The following is a 15,525-nucleotide window of genomic DNA, read 5'->3' as shown; positions in this document are numbered from 1 at the left end:
AGGCAAACATCCATTATTTTCTGTGTTAACCTGTGTGGTAGCCTTTGCCTACAAAGCACCATGTCTTAATAACGGAGGGTTTATTTTGCTCATATGCCTTTTGTTTTGCTTGTAGAACATTGTGTGGTACCTAAAACCACAGGAATACAATTATTCTTTGGGGTTTTGCGAGGGAGGTCTAATTAAGCAAGTCTCCACTGTTACAGGCACAGCTGTGAAAGAACTGACTGTGACATGAGTTATGCATCCCAAACTGAAGGCCAGGTTGCTCAATAGAAGATTAGGTTTATTGTTTGAGAGTAGAATCCATAACAAAAGAGATAATTAACATCAGAAGAATACAGATACCATTATTTTCTTGGTTTAGGTGATTAGTTTTTTTTTACAGGCATGGTAAGTTGTTCTTTTAATGTCAACCTGTTCTTTTAAAGACCAAAATCATTACTGAGTAAGCTTCTTTGATGAGTTAGAGTGGATTCTATTTAGTTAAAATATCCCATAGTGCTCTGATGTGTTAAAATGACCCAATTATGTACATACTTATGAAGGAAAAATCTAACTGAAATACCAAAAAGTATCATGAAGAGACCAAATATCAAAAACTAAATGAAGTCAAGGGCCATCCTATTTTTGTTTTAATTACTATCATTTCCCCTATTCCCCACCTATTAAAAGTGTGTATTTCCTTGTTCACCTCTTTTCTGATATTTTGTAGTTAGGCTGTTTCAGAAAAGGACAGTTTGCCTCAAACAGAGATATTGATCTTGATTTTGTGATGCAAATCATAAACACTTCAGTTGAATATTTTCAGCTTCCTCTGTCATGGGTCAGTGGCAAAGACTCAGCTGACTTCTACAAATGTAGATGCAGATGTTAGAGGTCCATTTCATGATATATTTGTAAAAAAATGAAAGTATTTTCAATGGGAAAGCAAGACTTCAAGGAGGTGAGAAATCTTAACTTTGAAATTTGCAGTGTATTAAGGGAGCTGTAGTAGACTTAGTCTCCAGGCTACTATAAAATGGAGTCAGCCTACAAAGTAGTTTGGGAGCTGGACAATGTAACTAGCTCGCTTAGAAGTATTACAGGTATCATTTTTTTATAACTTTATGTTTAGAACCTTCCACATTTCCTCAGATTCATTTAACCCAAAATGATTATAGTTACGTATGTGAAATGAAGGCCAAATGATTTTATACATTGAATTAAATAATTTGCATTTTAGATACATTTCTAAAAATAATTAACCCTGGGCATTTCCTTTTAAATGTTTTTTTTCCTTGAGACTTATCTGCTACCAAGCCTTTTTTTCAGCCAAGGACTTCAACATTTGAGGCTATGGAGCAAAACCGCTGATTTTTTAAAATTTAATTAAATAAGTGTCAACCCAACCATACATTTAAAGGAACTTTAAATGGCCTGAACTTTACAGACGTGGAGAAGTAAGCAGGGGGAAACACGTAAAAGATGGAGTGAATAAGATAAAGGTATGGAATATGATTGTTGTTAATGTAATCATCTATCAGTCCGTTTCACTAGGCTGATTGGTAAGACTTCACATTTTCCTTTGGGAACAGCGGATTTACCCTGTTCTTTGCATTAGTCTCTTCTCTATCTTTTACTGTCTTCTATATCTTTTACTGTCATCTCTTAAATCATAGTGAGTTTTTATCCTGATAAGAGGATAATGACCATTCTGTAATGCCTGGATAAATAAATACCCCATCTAACATTTTCTGAGCACCTACATGAACAAAGCTAAGTTTAAATACGACTTTCAGGAAAACAAACAAAATTGATAAGGTATTTCTTATTTCTTAACAGACTCCTTTGTTTTCATTTTCCTGCTTATGAAAAAGAGAGAAAATAATTTGCCAAAAAAGCCTAAACTGGAATTGTGCCATCTTCAGTTAAGTTGCAAAGTTCTGTCATCTTTTTACAGGTCTCATAAAGGGCCAGTTACAGTCCTTCAACTATGATCCCCTAAGTTCATGGGTCACCCTTTGCTATCTCCTGTGTTATGAGTTTCTCCACAAGGTAGATACATGTGGAGCTATGAGCTTGTATCCGCTTCCCATATGCCACTCAGAAAACTACCTGATTCATGTAGTTTGATTCCCCATTGTAAAAGTGTATGTATCTGCCGTAGTTGTTTTAGGAGCACTGAAAAGAATACATCTCCTTTCCTTCAAAGCTTCATATGAAGTGCTGTCATGCAGTGCTTACAAAATGGACCACTGATATCAAGGCAAAGGTTGTCCCATAAATTGTTTTGACATGGGCATATTTCTTCAGATCTGCTGTAATGTGCTTTACCTGAACAGTCTTCTGGAACAACAGTGGCAAGGACAGTAACTTTTTAACCATGCTACCTGAACTCTGTTCAGAACAGATCTAAGAGTAAATGACAAAGTTGTAATAGTCTAATGACTTGTCTACATGATTATTACTACTATTGGCAAAGAACAGAAAAAGAAAAAATTCTATCATAGATGGATTTAATGAACCAGCTAAGGTTATTCAGTGTTACCACAGCAATCAGACTGACTGTATATAAAATAGTTTTCCATTAATAATTTTTCAGCCTGAAGAATAATCAGTTATGCACCAACGTAGACTGACTAAACATTCCATATATCTTGCATTACAGACTAAACATAGTTTTAAATCCCTCCCTTTGGAATCATCATTGCATCTGGATTTCAGCAGTGTAGTAGATGATAACAAATCCCAGGACGCAGTGTGCTGAAACTCTATACCAGTTGCTTCAAAATACAGGAGTATAATATATTACAAATGGCTATTTATGGTTTGTATAATAGCATCGGTGTGAATAGCAATTTACCACATAAAAACTGACAGGTTTCTACCCTGATTTTCCAATCTAGTACTGAAAACAGTGGTGAGGGTCAGTTTCTTTCTTGACTTCACAATATTTGTAGAATTACTGTAGAATAAGTGATTGGCAACTATAAACTAAAAGGAAATAAATACATTGAGGAATTGTGTTGACACACTGTAGTACATAAAACTATTGATGCAGAGTGAAGGATAGATTTCCCTGAAGTCAATGGGAATTTTGCTCCTGGGTTCCACACTGACATTTCACTGTCAGTACACAGTTTGGCTATTTTTACCTTGAATTAATGTACAGTTCATCTACTTTCCTATCCCTCCCCACTCATCTTCTCCTCTTCCTACTCTCCCTCCCTCCCTCCTTACCTCTCTTTGGTTCCTGTTCTATATCTGCTGCATCTGCCAGGCAGTTAAATTTTAAAATAGCTTTTCCCTTTGAAGTGCTAATGCCAGCACTGCTATTTCTATAGCAAGTAACTTCACTGACTGTTGTAGTTTGCTTTACTCTTTGTTTTATGTGTTTGTATGTGCATATGTAGGATGTTATGTGATTTTAACAGTGAAGAGCTGGGAAAAATGGAAAGAAAGAAAAAAATCTCCTAATTAAGTTTTATAAATAAAAGTTAAATCCCAGCTGCTCCACCTCAGGCTGTGATTTTGTCAGTTCTCACGAGCTAAGCAGGTCAAACTTGGTGAGTAATTAGATAGGAGACCTCTGAGGAAAACCCAGGGTGCTGTATGTGGTGGCACTGAAGATTCAGTAGCTGCCACCGTTCCTTTTCAGTAAGTGTTAAATCATTGTTATGTTGTTCTTTCTTCATTCAGTCCATCAGTGGCTATTAAACAAGACAAGTCTGTACAGAACCTCTGTTTCAGAAAACCTTTACACTGTTTACTGCCAGAAGGTAGGACGATGTTCTTCTGAAACGACCACTTTGCACACACACTCTTTTTATAGTCTTTAACCATCTGCTAGTGGCCAAGGACAGGAGAGCAGACAAACTATGCACTGGAGACAGAGTACTGGACTTTTGATCAGTTCCAGCATGGCATTCATATGCTTTGTTAATAGCAAGATTTTTTTTTGTGTACTGAGCACTTGAGCAATCACTGTTGTCTGCTTCAAGATGGCTCTTTTTGCTGTTGAATAAAACTCATATGTGCGTGTTTATTTTAAACATCCATATTTACCTTATTTACAGTAATGACCAACTGCCCTGATGTGACCATTATACAATATGCTCTTCATTTACGTAGCAAAGTAGAAAAAAATGCATTCCATACTTGGGTGTAAACTTAAAGTGTTTTGGAGCCCTCACTGATACTGTGAGATACAGAAAGCTCAGAGGTGTCCATTTTAAATATGAATGTTTCATTCTTTCACACTGGGAATGTTTCATTCATGAGTGTGTTGCATCTTCCACATAAGTTGTTTCATTTATTTACAAGTATAGAAAAGAAAAACCCACTAATTAATAATGAAGTGACCAGTCAGGTGTGGACAGAGAAAATTAATCATTTGGACTGTCTGGATTATCCTCAAGGTTTGCTTTGGGAAAGATAATTTGAGATAACTGTTTCCTGATCTATATAAGTCAGGAATGTACTAATACTTCAGTGAGTTGAATAGCGGGTCAAAGCTTGACAGGTTGTCCTCTTGTATGGCTGTTTCTTTGAGCTGATCCTGTTTGTTTACAAGAAACTACAAAATCCCATTTCCCTGAACCAGGCAATGGAGTATTCCTGCTTGCTCCAAGCCACTGTAAGCCCACTACCCTAAAGGCACTCTCCTTTTCTAAGCTTTTTTTCAAGGCTCCACAGGGCAAATTCAAAAGATACCTGCCTACATTCTCTCTTATTCTTTCCTACACTTGCTGGAGAGAGGATGTAGGTGTGTTGAGGAGGTTAGAGACACCTAAATCTTCACATAAAAGTTGAGAAATAAAAACTTTTTCTCCTGTATAGGAATGTCTTTTTGATTTAGCAGGTCTTTGGGGTATTTAAAAGATAGGTAGATATACCGGTTTCAGCTCCCAAAGCATAAATAATTCTTATGAACACCTTAAAGGAAGGTGTACATCTGAAAATGTGAGGTGGGTATTCTGTAAATCAATTAATAATGGTATGTACATTTACATCCGAGATTTATCACTTTAATAACAGCATGTATGCTTTTATCTGAGATTTATCACTCTGTCACCAGCTTTGTTATTGTGCCCAATGGCTGGTCAAAATTTTGGGGTTTGTAGACTACTCCCACTAGAAGGAGGAACTGTTAATAGATATTGATCTTTTTGCAGTGCAATCCTGTTTCTAAAAAGCAACATTAAAAACACCCTGCTTCTTTACGCATAGCAGGAATTATACATATTGAAAAAGCTTCTTTTTTTTCACAGATTTAACCCATGTCAGTCTGTGCCAGCAGTCCAAAACCTGTCTAGGTCTTCTCCTTGGTACCTGTTCTTTGGCAGTAATTTGACATTAGCTCTTTTTACATATTGGCTGTTTCTGCGTGTTTACATGTGTCCTACATACATAGCCCCCATTGGTTTCACTTGTATTTATTTTCTGCTTAAAACAGCAAAACCACCCCACCCGCTTCATTCACATTCTGAGCTGGCTCTTTCAAGCTTTTGTTTTGTACAGAGATATGTAATTGTGTTTGGGGTTTAGAGACTACAGTCATTCCAGCTACTTGTTTCTGCAAAGGAGCATAATGACTTCTTACATCTATCTTAAATGAAGAGGGACAGCTATACCCAAGAGCTGCAATGAGGTTTACCTGACCTATAATTTTACAGCATTATAAACCACATTTCAGCTGAAACTTCAGGGCTAGCAAAACAATAAAGGTCTTGGTTCAGCATTGTGGTGTAGTGAGTTTTCCTTCCAGTGATCTCATGTCTGTTCTGCCAGAAGCAGGAAATGCATCGAGGTTCTGAAGGGCAAGTCTGCAACACCCTTTACTCTTTGGCTAATTGCACAGCATCAGGAAGGTGTTCGGAGATCACAGAATCAGAGAATGGTTTGGGTTGGAAGGGGCCTCAAAGATCATCTAGTTCCAACCCCCCTGCCGTCGGCAGGGACACCTCCCACTAGACCAGGTTGCTCAAAGCCCCATCCAGCCTGGTCTTGAACACCTCCAGGGATGGGGCAGCCACAACTTCCCTGGGCAGCCTGTTCCAGTGCCTCACCACCCTTACAGTAAAGAATTTCTTCCTGATATCCAATCTCAATCTACCCTCTTTCAGTTTGAAGCCGTTACTTGGTGTCCTATCACTACACTCTCTGATAAAAGAGTCCCTCCCCATCCTTCCTGTAGGCCCCCTTTATGTACTGGAAGGCTGCTGTAAGGTCTCCTCAGAGCTTTTTCTTCTCCAGGCTGAACAACCTCAACTCTCTCAGATGATGTACTGTAGACACCAGCCATGTCTGCAACTCGCTGTAGCTGCGTATAGACAACTTTGGACTGTTTTCAGGATGAGAGATCTACAAAAGCAATTTTACTTTTAGTTACAGTCCACTCCAAGTCTGCAGAAGGTACAACCCAGCTGGACTAGCAATTTGGAGTAATGTCTTTTTTTGGATCATCTTATTCCTTGCTGTTCATTCACCCTTCCTATTGTCTCTCTTTTCTTTCTTCAGTTCACTGCATCTGGTAACACAACTTAGAGCAGTGCAACGGACATATGAGTGAGGGTATTAAAATCAAGGGCAATTTTAAAAATCGTAAATAGACTACATGGCAAAGTGTTTAAGCTTCAAAAATTATATACACTTGTTTGGAATGACCTCAGTAACTCTTTAGGAATTACAGAATTGTGACATTTTTGGAAAATAAATTTGTCATCTTTCAACACCATTGATGTCCTCTCAGTAACTTGTGTCTCTCGCTTTACTGGTAATAAGGATTTCTAACACTGTTTATGACTTCAGTGAGAAAAAGTAATTTCATGATAATTAAGACGTCAGGAATTACAATACTCAATTACTAAATAAACATGAGAGAGGATGCACTTCTCTGGAGTCTTTCACAGGTTGGCACTGTATTGAATACCAGATGCTGCCTATGTCAAGCCCTGAGGTTTCACATCATAAAGTTCCACATTTGTCTAGATAATCTCACTTTGTTATAAAGCTGCGAAGAAAAGATCTCTGGACAATGAGGAAATGTTGAGTCAAATTCACCCTTAATGAACTCTAGTGACTTGCGTGTAGAAAGGTAGACCTGCCCCATTATTTGTCAGATGTTTAATTCACTTTAAAATTAATTGAAAAATCAAGACAAAAGACACCCTTTATGCCTTGAGTTTTAGTCTGGGCTTCAATCTGAAACAAATAGTCTATCACAATTCAACTGAAACCACAGTTTCTGTGTAGTGGCCAGAACTAGCTGTAAATCAGACCAACTTCATGAACCTTAGTGGATGAATAATTGTGACCAAACTTTCAATCAAGCAAATGTCATGTGGCCTTCAGGCCAGGGATATTTCACATAGCTGTACTACTATCATTTGCTTTTAGTTTTTAGATTAGATCAATCCAAGTCAGGATTGATCATATCATAAAATATTCTTCCGTAAATATAATTAATTTTCTAGAAAAAAAATTTAGAAAACTCCTGTGTTTATTAGGAATTTCATGTCAAATACAGTGAACCCTCAAAGAAAATTCAGTGAATGAAATCCTAGCCCTGATGAAGCAACTAGCAGAATTTCTTTTATTTTTATGTGATCAAGATTTCATCTGAAGGCTTTGATGGATATGCACCAAGACTAAATGTCTCGATGTGACAGCACTGAAACTTGAAGTTATCCACAATATGAACACGCATATTACTTGAAATATTTCCAATGAATCTGTGTCCATATAAATTCAGACGTTGCAGTAGTGGAACTATGCACCCATATGTAATAAATCTGTTCATCTTTTAATACCAATAAAGCATCAGCAAGGAAGTTAATCATTTAGTAGGAACATAAAGTTGTACTTCAATAAATAAAAATATAAGGAATCCAGGCTTTGAAATCTCTTCTATAGGTATGTAGCTCTAAAAGAGTCACTGAGATGACTCATAAATAAAATTGCCCATGAAACTGACTTCTGTGATAAGGAATCTGGAGAATTTCCAAAAATAGTCAGAAGAAACAAGTGAAAAGCGTTGAAAACAGGTCCATTCTCCCTCCTCTTCTAGCCACAGTGATTTTTCTTCACGTAATAGTCCTAGGCCATTTGTAAGTGGAAATCTGGCACAGCAGATAGACGAGACTTTCACCACGCTAGCCATACATGTTTTTCTCCTCTGTCCTTATAATTATACTGTACCTTTATCCCTCTATCACAAACATATGACACCTCATACACCTTCTCATTTAACACCTTTGCTTTTTCCGGAGTTTAATGCTAGCCACCTGGAAGCAGGTGTCTGTATAGGGGCAACTATTTAAATGGAAGAGATTAAAATTAGTACAAAAATTGTGAAGCAGATAAGGACCTGCAAAAGGAAGAGGGCTTATGTTGAAAATAGATCAATGCGTAACATGGAATTTGCTAGATTCTTTAAGAATCAGTCTTATTATTTCAGTATCTCTTAATAATTTCACTAGTAGTCTTAGGAAAAAAAAAAAAAGAAAATGTGAAATTTACTGTTGATTCCCATCTTGTCAACAGCACAGACAAGCTATTGGAGACAAGAAACGGTGTTATGTTATAGGATAACAAAACACAAGATTATTCACTAGAGCCTAAGAAATACTTTTGCTATAATCCGATAGTTTAAGAGCCAAAGCTGTATAGCAGATGAAAAATCTGTTGTTAGTACTAACCACAGGACAAGCTATAAACTATCAACATAGGAAAGTCATGAAAGAAAGTAAGGCCAATCCCATCTTTATCAGTGTTTAAATGGAGATGAGAGACTTAATGCTATTATGCACATTACTAGTAAGAGTTTACTGGAATGCCATTTATAAAACTCTGTCCATCAGCGTTTAAAACAGACTAATTCAAACTGTAATAGGTCATAGATGTCATCAGGGAAATACAAAACTTGTTTTATGAAGAGAGATTAAAAGAGGATCTGGTTCAAGTAAATAAAAACTGAGTGTTGTATATAAATACATCAAAGGGTGAACCGACGAGAATGACACTTAAGGACAGTATTGAGAGGGAAACAAATGAGGCAATTTCTAGTCAGAGGAGTGATGTTCAGTCAGTGCCTTCAGTTGGAACATTTTAAGGTGAGCCAATGGATTATAGAAGATATTAGATAATGTAATCTGCTGAAAAGCAGAGTTTTGGACTGATGATTCAGAGGTTTTACTTGAGTCCCATGGTTTTTTTTTACTTTTTCCTGCTAAAACTGGTGTACTCATGTGAATCTTTCAATTCTGATAAACTGATTTTTTTTTCAATAAAAAATAAGTAGTACCGTTCCATCTAATACTATGGAATTATGCTGGAACACCACTACTAAGTGCAATGAAGTAATATGGTGACTATACTCAGAAGAAGTCATAAAACAATGAAGAAAACTAAATCCACATGAAAATCAGACAAGAGAATTAAAAGAAAACTTTGTTTCATCAGAATATTAATCCACGACACACACTTTTAAAAATAAAATCAGAAACAGCTTGCTCTGACAAATCTCTGTCAAATGTAACTGGTCTGTGACAAATACTGGGATGATTTTATATGCTTAATTTTAAAAGTTCAAAATCAGCTTTACCTGTGCTTTTATCCTACAATAAGAATGGTTTGCAATACATGGGAACCCTTAGAATTCACAAATGTGAAGAAAATGTGAACATTTTGAAAAAGAGGGCAATTAAGATTTTTTCTCTGCAGAAGGCAAATAAATATTATTTTAAAAAGAAAATTCAGCTTTAATTCTCAAGTGTTATTGTGCCAAATGTGTAGTCTAAATGCAAGCACTGAAGTATTAAACATAGAGATTTTAGTCCTGCTATAAGTGCAAATCACAATGCAACCTCAGCTGTGGAGTTACAAGTAATTACTCTTTTGTATACAAGTAAGACAAAATCTACAGCATAATGGGAAAGGAAAAATAACAATAATGTGTCGTGTAAATGAAATTTTCCCACAAAAAGTGCTCTACCTTTTCATTTTATTTTCTTTTTCCTCCTTACACAGATTTAATTCTCATTGTCTATGACTGTCTAACAAAGGACATGTGACAATTTGGGGGATCTCTCTGTGTAAAGCTTATGAATTCTGTTTGATACTTCGGAATCTCTATATATAGCTATGTCAGGTTGAAAATTCTTTGCTAATCTAAAATCCACAAGGTAACAGGAGAAATATTTGCTCCTGGCACATGATCAATAAAGAATTGTTAAACCTTGATAACATCCTATTCAAATACAGTCCCTTGAAGCATGATGATGCTACCAGGTAGGCAAACCTGGTTTTATAGATGAGGTGAGGAGGTAATAAATAGGTGATAAATCATCTGTTCTACACAAATTTAATCACCCGATAAGGGAGCTATCTGATTTCTTAGATAAGGTGGCTGTAAGAGCAAGTGTCTCTTGCTTGGTGTTGTACATTAAGAACATCTGGCAGTAAGTACCGGAGAGGGATGATGGACTTGCAGGACTTCTACCTGTATTTGGAGTGGAAAATAAAGGCAGAGAAATGCAAAGGGGCTCCTGCCTTTAACAGCTGTTCCGAAACCCTTAAAACCTGAGCGTTTGCTTACCCCTGCTGTGAAGAAACTGCAAGTCCAGCGTACCGCAACTTTGAACAAATGGTACCTGAAGAAAGCAGAAGAGAGGGCAGTAAAGCCCCGTGCCGAGACGGGCGCCGGACTGGGCAAGCAGCCGGTGCTGCTGCTCCAGCAGACCGGAGCAAGCTCACACGCACGTCAGCGGTGCGTAGCACGGAGAAACCCGGCTCTAGCAACTGCCCAGCGGCCGAACAGTTGTTTTTACCAAGGCTGGGGGGCGGGAGTTGGCATACTTTTGTGCACATGAGCCCTGTCCTGCTAATGCGACCACGGCCACAAGGATGCTCAGTGGCATTTCTGCCATCAGGGATTCTTGCACTGCCCGGCTCGTCCCCTGCGAGCCTGGCAATCCGCTCCGTGCCGCGGAGCCTTCGCAAACTCCCCGCCGTTACCTCGGCCTCGCCCGGCCGCCGCCCGCCCGCCCGACTGTGGGGCGAGGTCCCGCTGACAGCGGGCTGGGCGGCGCGCGTGCCGCGACCGTTGAGCCCTAACGGTTCCCCGCGCAGCAGGCGCGAGCCGGCGTCACCTGCCCTGAGGGATCCTCCTCCCTCAGACCTGCCGGGGCACGGGCGGCCGCGGCGAGCCGGGCGCAGCCTCCGCTCCCTTCCCCTCCCTCCGCGCCGAGGGAGCCCTGCGCCGAGCGGCGAACTCCGGCAGGAGGATCGCTCCCCTGCGCCCTGCCTAGCCCCAGCCCCCGCTCCCCTCCGCCTTGCCTCCTCCTCTGGTCACTGGGACTGATGAATTAATCATGATGCGGCCGCTGTTAATGCATTTATGTGGAGCGGGCTGTGCCACCGGCTCAAGGCGCAGCGCGGTGGGGTGAGGGAGTGAGGAGAGCGCCGGCCCCTCCGCTCCAGCGCGGAGCCGCCGCCTGCAGCCGTGCGGAGCCGATGCCGCGGCCACACTGCTCTCCATGGCTCCGGAGGAGGTAATGGGAGCCGAGACTCTCTCCCCCGTTCCCCGGCAGTGAGCGAAGGGGGCAGGGCTGCCGAGGGTGTGGAGGGGGCACGGCGGCGCTGGCCGGGCAGCTGGAACTTGCCGGGGGGCGGGGGGGGGTAGGGGAATGGGCGTGTTGGCGCGGGGGAGGTTCCCCCCCCGTCCCCGAGGTTCCCCCCAAATCGTGCCCGTGGGTTAAAAATTGCTCTCTTGGCGTAACCGTGCGGGAGCCGGGCTCACTTTTATCGCCGCTGACGCTGTCGAAAACGTTGTGGCTTCAGCAGTAACAGCAGCGAGCCCCCTCCCTCCGGCGGGCGGCCGGGTCACCCGCTCCCTGCCAGAAATTAAACGCTGATAATCCATTAGCTTCATCTTCCCCGTTTACGCGAGCGATGAGGACTTGCTAATTAATTTACATGCGAGGGAATGATCTCTGAAGGAAGGGAAAAATACCCCGTTGCACCTGCTCCGCTGAGACTTGTCATCTGAATCTGGAGGAGAGCTATAAATCATGTAAAGTGTTCGCGGTGGAGTCGGCTTCTGAGAGCTCTAGGATTATGTATCCAAATGCTGAATTTATATTTCCCACTAGGAAAAGACTGAAACTCAGGTCAGATATAAACTACATCATTTCATTTAAAACTAAACTGTAGTTATTTATTGTGATTCTAGAGGGGATTTTTCTTCTCTCCTCATTAAATAGGAAGTAATAGACTAGAATAACTATTAGAGCATGCAGTAATGACTTCCACATTATAGCTTGAAATCTCTTGCAGAGTTGGAAGTGGTTGACAATATAAGGATGATGCTTCAGAATCACATATGTCCTCTTATTTTTGCTACACATGGAAAGACTGAGAATAACTAGGCTGTTAAAATTTACTTTCAGTTTTTAGCCTGTACAAAACCGTATTTTCTGAGATACAGAATGGAGAAAACTTGGACTAGGGAGATAACAACTTCAACTGAAAAGGCTGGCTTTCTCAGCTACATCAGCTAAAATCTGTGTGGTGTCTGCTTTGATTATTTCTAGCCTTTGAAAAAAAACTTTAAAAATGTAATAAGCTACTTCGAAGAATTTCACATACTGTCTCTAAGGCAATGCTGTAATAGTTCTTGACACTTGCCTGTTAAATGAGCTGAACTGGGGAGAACTACTGTTCAGTGAGATGTTTGTGTTTAGGAATATTTATTCCTGTGACAGGTATTTCTTCATAGAATAGGAAATGAGTTTTTTTTAGGCTGATATGATCATGGTTTCATACTGTAGAAATTATTAATACTTCAGTTTTAATACATCAGTGGTTTTTGATATATTTGACTGGTTTTGTTGCTGGCAAAATGAGACTGAGGTTTTGTCATTTCAGATGGAACTAATTTAGATTGGGGTTAATTGCTTTAGTAGCCTAACATATTTTTGATAATACTGTAAGTGGCAAATATTAACTTCTTTTGTTCAAGTTATGTAAAAATACTGCTTTCTGATTAAAAAGATGTTGTGTGTTATAGGTGGAGACTGTACCGTTGCACTAAGTCATGTCATCAGAATGAGGGAATTAAGGAGCCTTGTGTTCTTGAACAGTACATGTGATTTGCAAGTTTCATAAGGTGTGAGCTTATTGTAAAAGTGTGTGTATGTGTGTGGCAAAAGAGGGCTATACTAGGAAAATAAACTAATAATAACCCAGAAATCTATGAGGTAAGCAAGAATATACAAGCTAGGCTAACAACTCAGTATGCTTACTTTGAAAACAAGTATATATGCAGTAATTTTTGTATCACTGTTCTACAGCAACAAAATAAGGGAGCCAAAAATAAGCACAAGCCAGAAATAAAAAGACAAAAATTTTAAAGGAGACTAGTTCAGAGGGGAAGAAATAATTTGAAATGGAGTCTTTATGTCAAATCCAAGACTGCATGTCATTGTTGAACTAAATCATACATATACAGCAGTTTATGACATTAAGGTGGATGCCTCAGTCTATTCTATAACAAACCAATTAAAAGAGATTCAGTTGTTGAGGACTCAGTTTGTCACAGAAAAAGAGATAGTAGAGGTCAAATGGCAGTCAAGAGACGTGGACTTTGTTGGCTTTATCTTTGAACTTGGAACAGGAGAGCAATTTGTTTTCTTCTCTGATTCTTCTCTCTCTAACTGCAAATGCTATCATGAACAACAGTCCCCAAAGTGACCAAAGTATTAAGTGGTGGACATTTATTGGTCTGAGATAGCACTGTAATAGAAATACTTCTTCTGTGTAACTGTCATTGTTCTGGCCAGTGCTTTGGCTATGTAAATCATGAGTGGATGACATGAAGTTGTGAAAAATTAGGGGTTTAAATTTCTATCATTACTTAAGTTGCAGTCCAGTGTACATTTTTAAGTGTACACTTGTGTTTGTCTGCCAAAGTGTGGGTCAAGTTACACTGGAAAAGCATTTGCTTCTTCTCTAATCAAAAAAACAACAAAAAAAATCATTTGTCAGCCAGAAGGATGCAGGGAAATGTCTTTACAGTCACCAGACTTTATTGCGTGTACAATAATGACTTGATTGTGTTTGATATGATGGATTGTGGGCTTGGTAACTTCAGTGAATGTCAGATCCACCTACCTTTTCAACATTTGCAACGGGTTAAGCATGCTTTTTCTCTCATGAAACCATAGTGCTGCACATTTCTTGATGGACATAACTTGGAAAGGAGCTGAATGGAGAAGAGTTAGCTGTCTGCAACATTGCTTAATGTTCCCTTAATGCTATACAAATAACTATGGGGCAACTGGTCCGTATCTGTAGTCATGTGAATATGCCCTCTCTGTTTTCTGTAGATGTTTTTGAGTTACACACTGCCAGACGAAAACTTTTGAACAGGTTGTTCAATGATTAACATAGAAATAGTGTGTTACGATGGGTGCAGGTAGCTCCGTGTCCTAACAGAAGCTTATATGAAGTTTTTGGGTAGCAACATCAATATAGAAAGGATATGGACAGCATTTGAGGTGTAGAGTACAATCAAATTCCTTTTTTGGTTGTTTATACAGTAAGCAGGAATCTATTAAACTGGCGAGGAGGACAAATATTTAATGAAGACCTGAAGAGGCAGTATCATTTCAGTATGTTTGCAATGCACTGCTCTGTTTAGTTGCTGATTAAATCTTTTTTGATCTCAAGGAGAGCTTCTAGTCATCTAGAATTATAGAACATCATCATGTTTCTATAAAAACATGGAAGCTAGAGAGGCAGGGGGTTAAGTCTTAAGACTGGTTTCTCTTAAAGATAAAAAATTGAACGTAATCTTCTCATAGCCCCAGTTGAACTTTAGTGGGAATAGTAGGAACAAAAAGGAAGGGAGGGAGCAGAACAGGGAACAGTGCTTCACTGAAGTAATTCAGGGTTGAAGAAAAGGCCTTTCTGAATTAGGCAACAATCTTATCTAATCCCAGTCATAAAGTTACCACAGTCTGCCTTAAAGGCAAAGTACTTTGCTGTGTTGCTCTTTTCTAGAAAGATGTTTCAAAACCTCTCTCCTAATCTTTAGAACTTTCTTTGAACTTCCAGCCTAAATATATTCTTCGATTCCTAATTTTTAATATCTTAATATTGTTATTGAAAAACAACTTCCTTGGTGCATAGCCCTCAATAAATTATAAACATTGATCATGTGCCTTCCTCAGCTGTTATGTGCTAGGATCAAACAAGCAGAGCAAGCACCTTTTAGTCTGTCTAGTAAAACAGAACAAATAGGAAGATGCAGGGCTTAGCAACTTGATTCTCCTGAATGTATCTCATCTACATCAAATACCTTGTACCTGAAGTATTTCCTCAAAGTCTTGAATAATAGTGATAATGCTCCACTTGGTCTACTGAAAATACTTCTTCAGGTATTGGTGAAGATCAGGTTTGTTTTACAGGTATGCCAGGTTGGCTTAATCTTCTTGCAGTAGGTGAGACATTAGTGGGTGATTTCTCTTTTCCGGTTGCTCT

General features: G+C 39.3%; 1 protein-coding gene across 3 annotated transcripts in view; it reads left to right on the top strand.

Annotated features, from left to right (window-relative positions):
* Positions 1-11,026: 11,026 nt before the first annotated feature.
* The window catches only part of LOC134517590 (heparan sulfate glucosamine 3-O-sulfotransferase 1-like), a 65,506-nt gene continuing 61,007 nt past the window's right edge, over positions 11,027-15,525 (top strand). For 2 of the 3 annotated variants that reach the window (XR_010071687.1, XM_063339242.1), the window contains exon 1: positions 11,027-11,534. The gene's annotated coding sequence lies outside the window, so the exon portion shown is untranslated. Of the gene's footprint in view, positions 11,535-11,776; positions 12,153-15,525 lie in introns of those variants that run through there. The other variant, XM_063339243.1, reaches the window with a different exon arrangement.

Source organism: Chroicocephalus ridibundus, chromosome 6, assembly GCF_963924245.1.
Source record: "Chroicocephalus ridibundus chromosome 6, bChrRid1.1, whole genome shotgun sequence".
Classification (NCBI taxonomy): domain Eukaryota; kingdom Metazoa; phylum Chordata; class Aves; order Charadriiformes; family Laridae; genus Chroicocephalus; species Chroicocephalus ridibundus.
The sequence above is the reverse complement of the archived record's forward strand: the minus strand, read 5'-3'. Positions and strand labels throughout refer to the sequence as shown.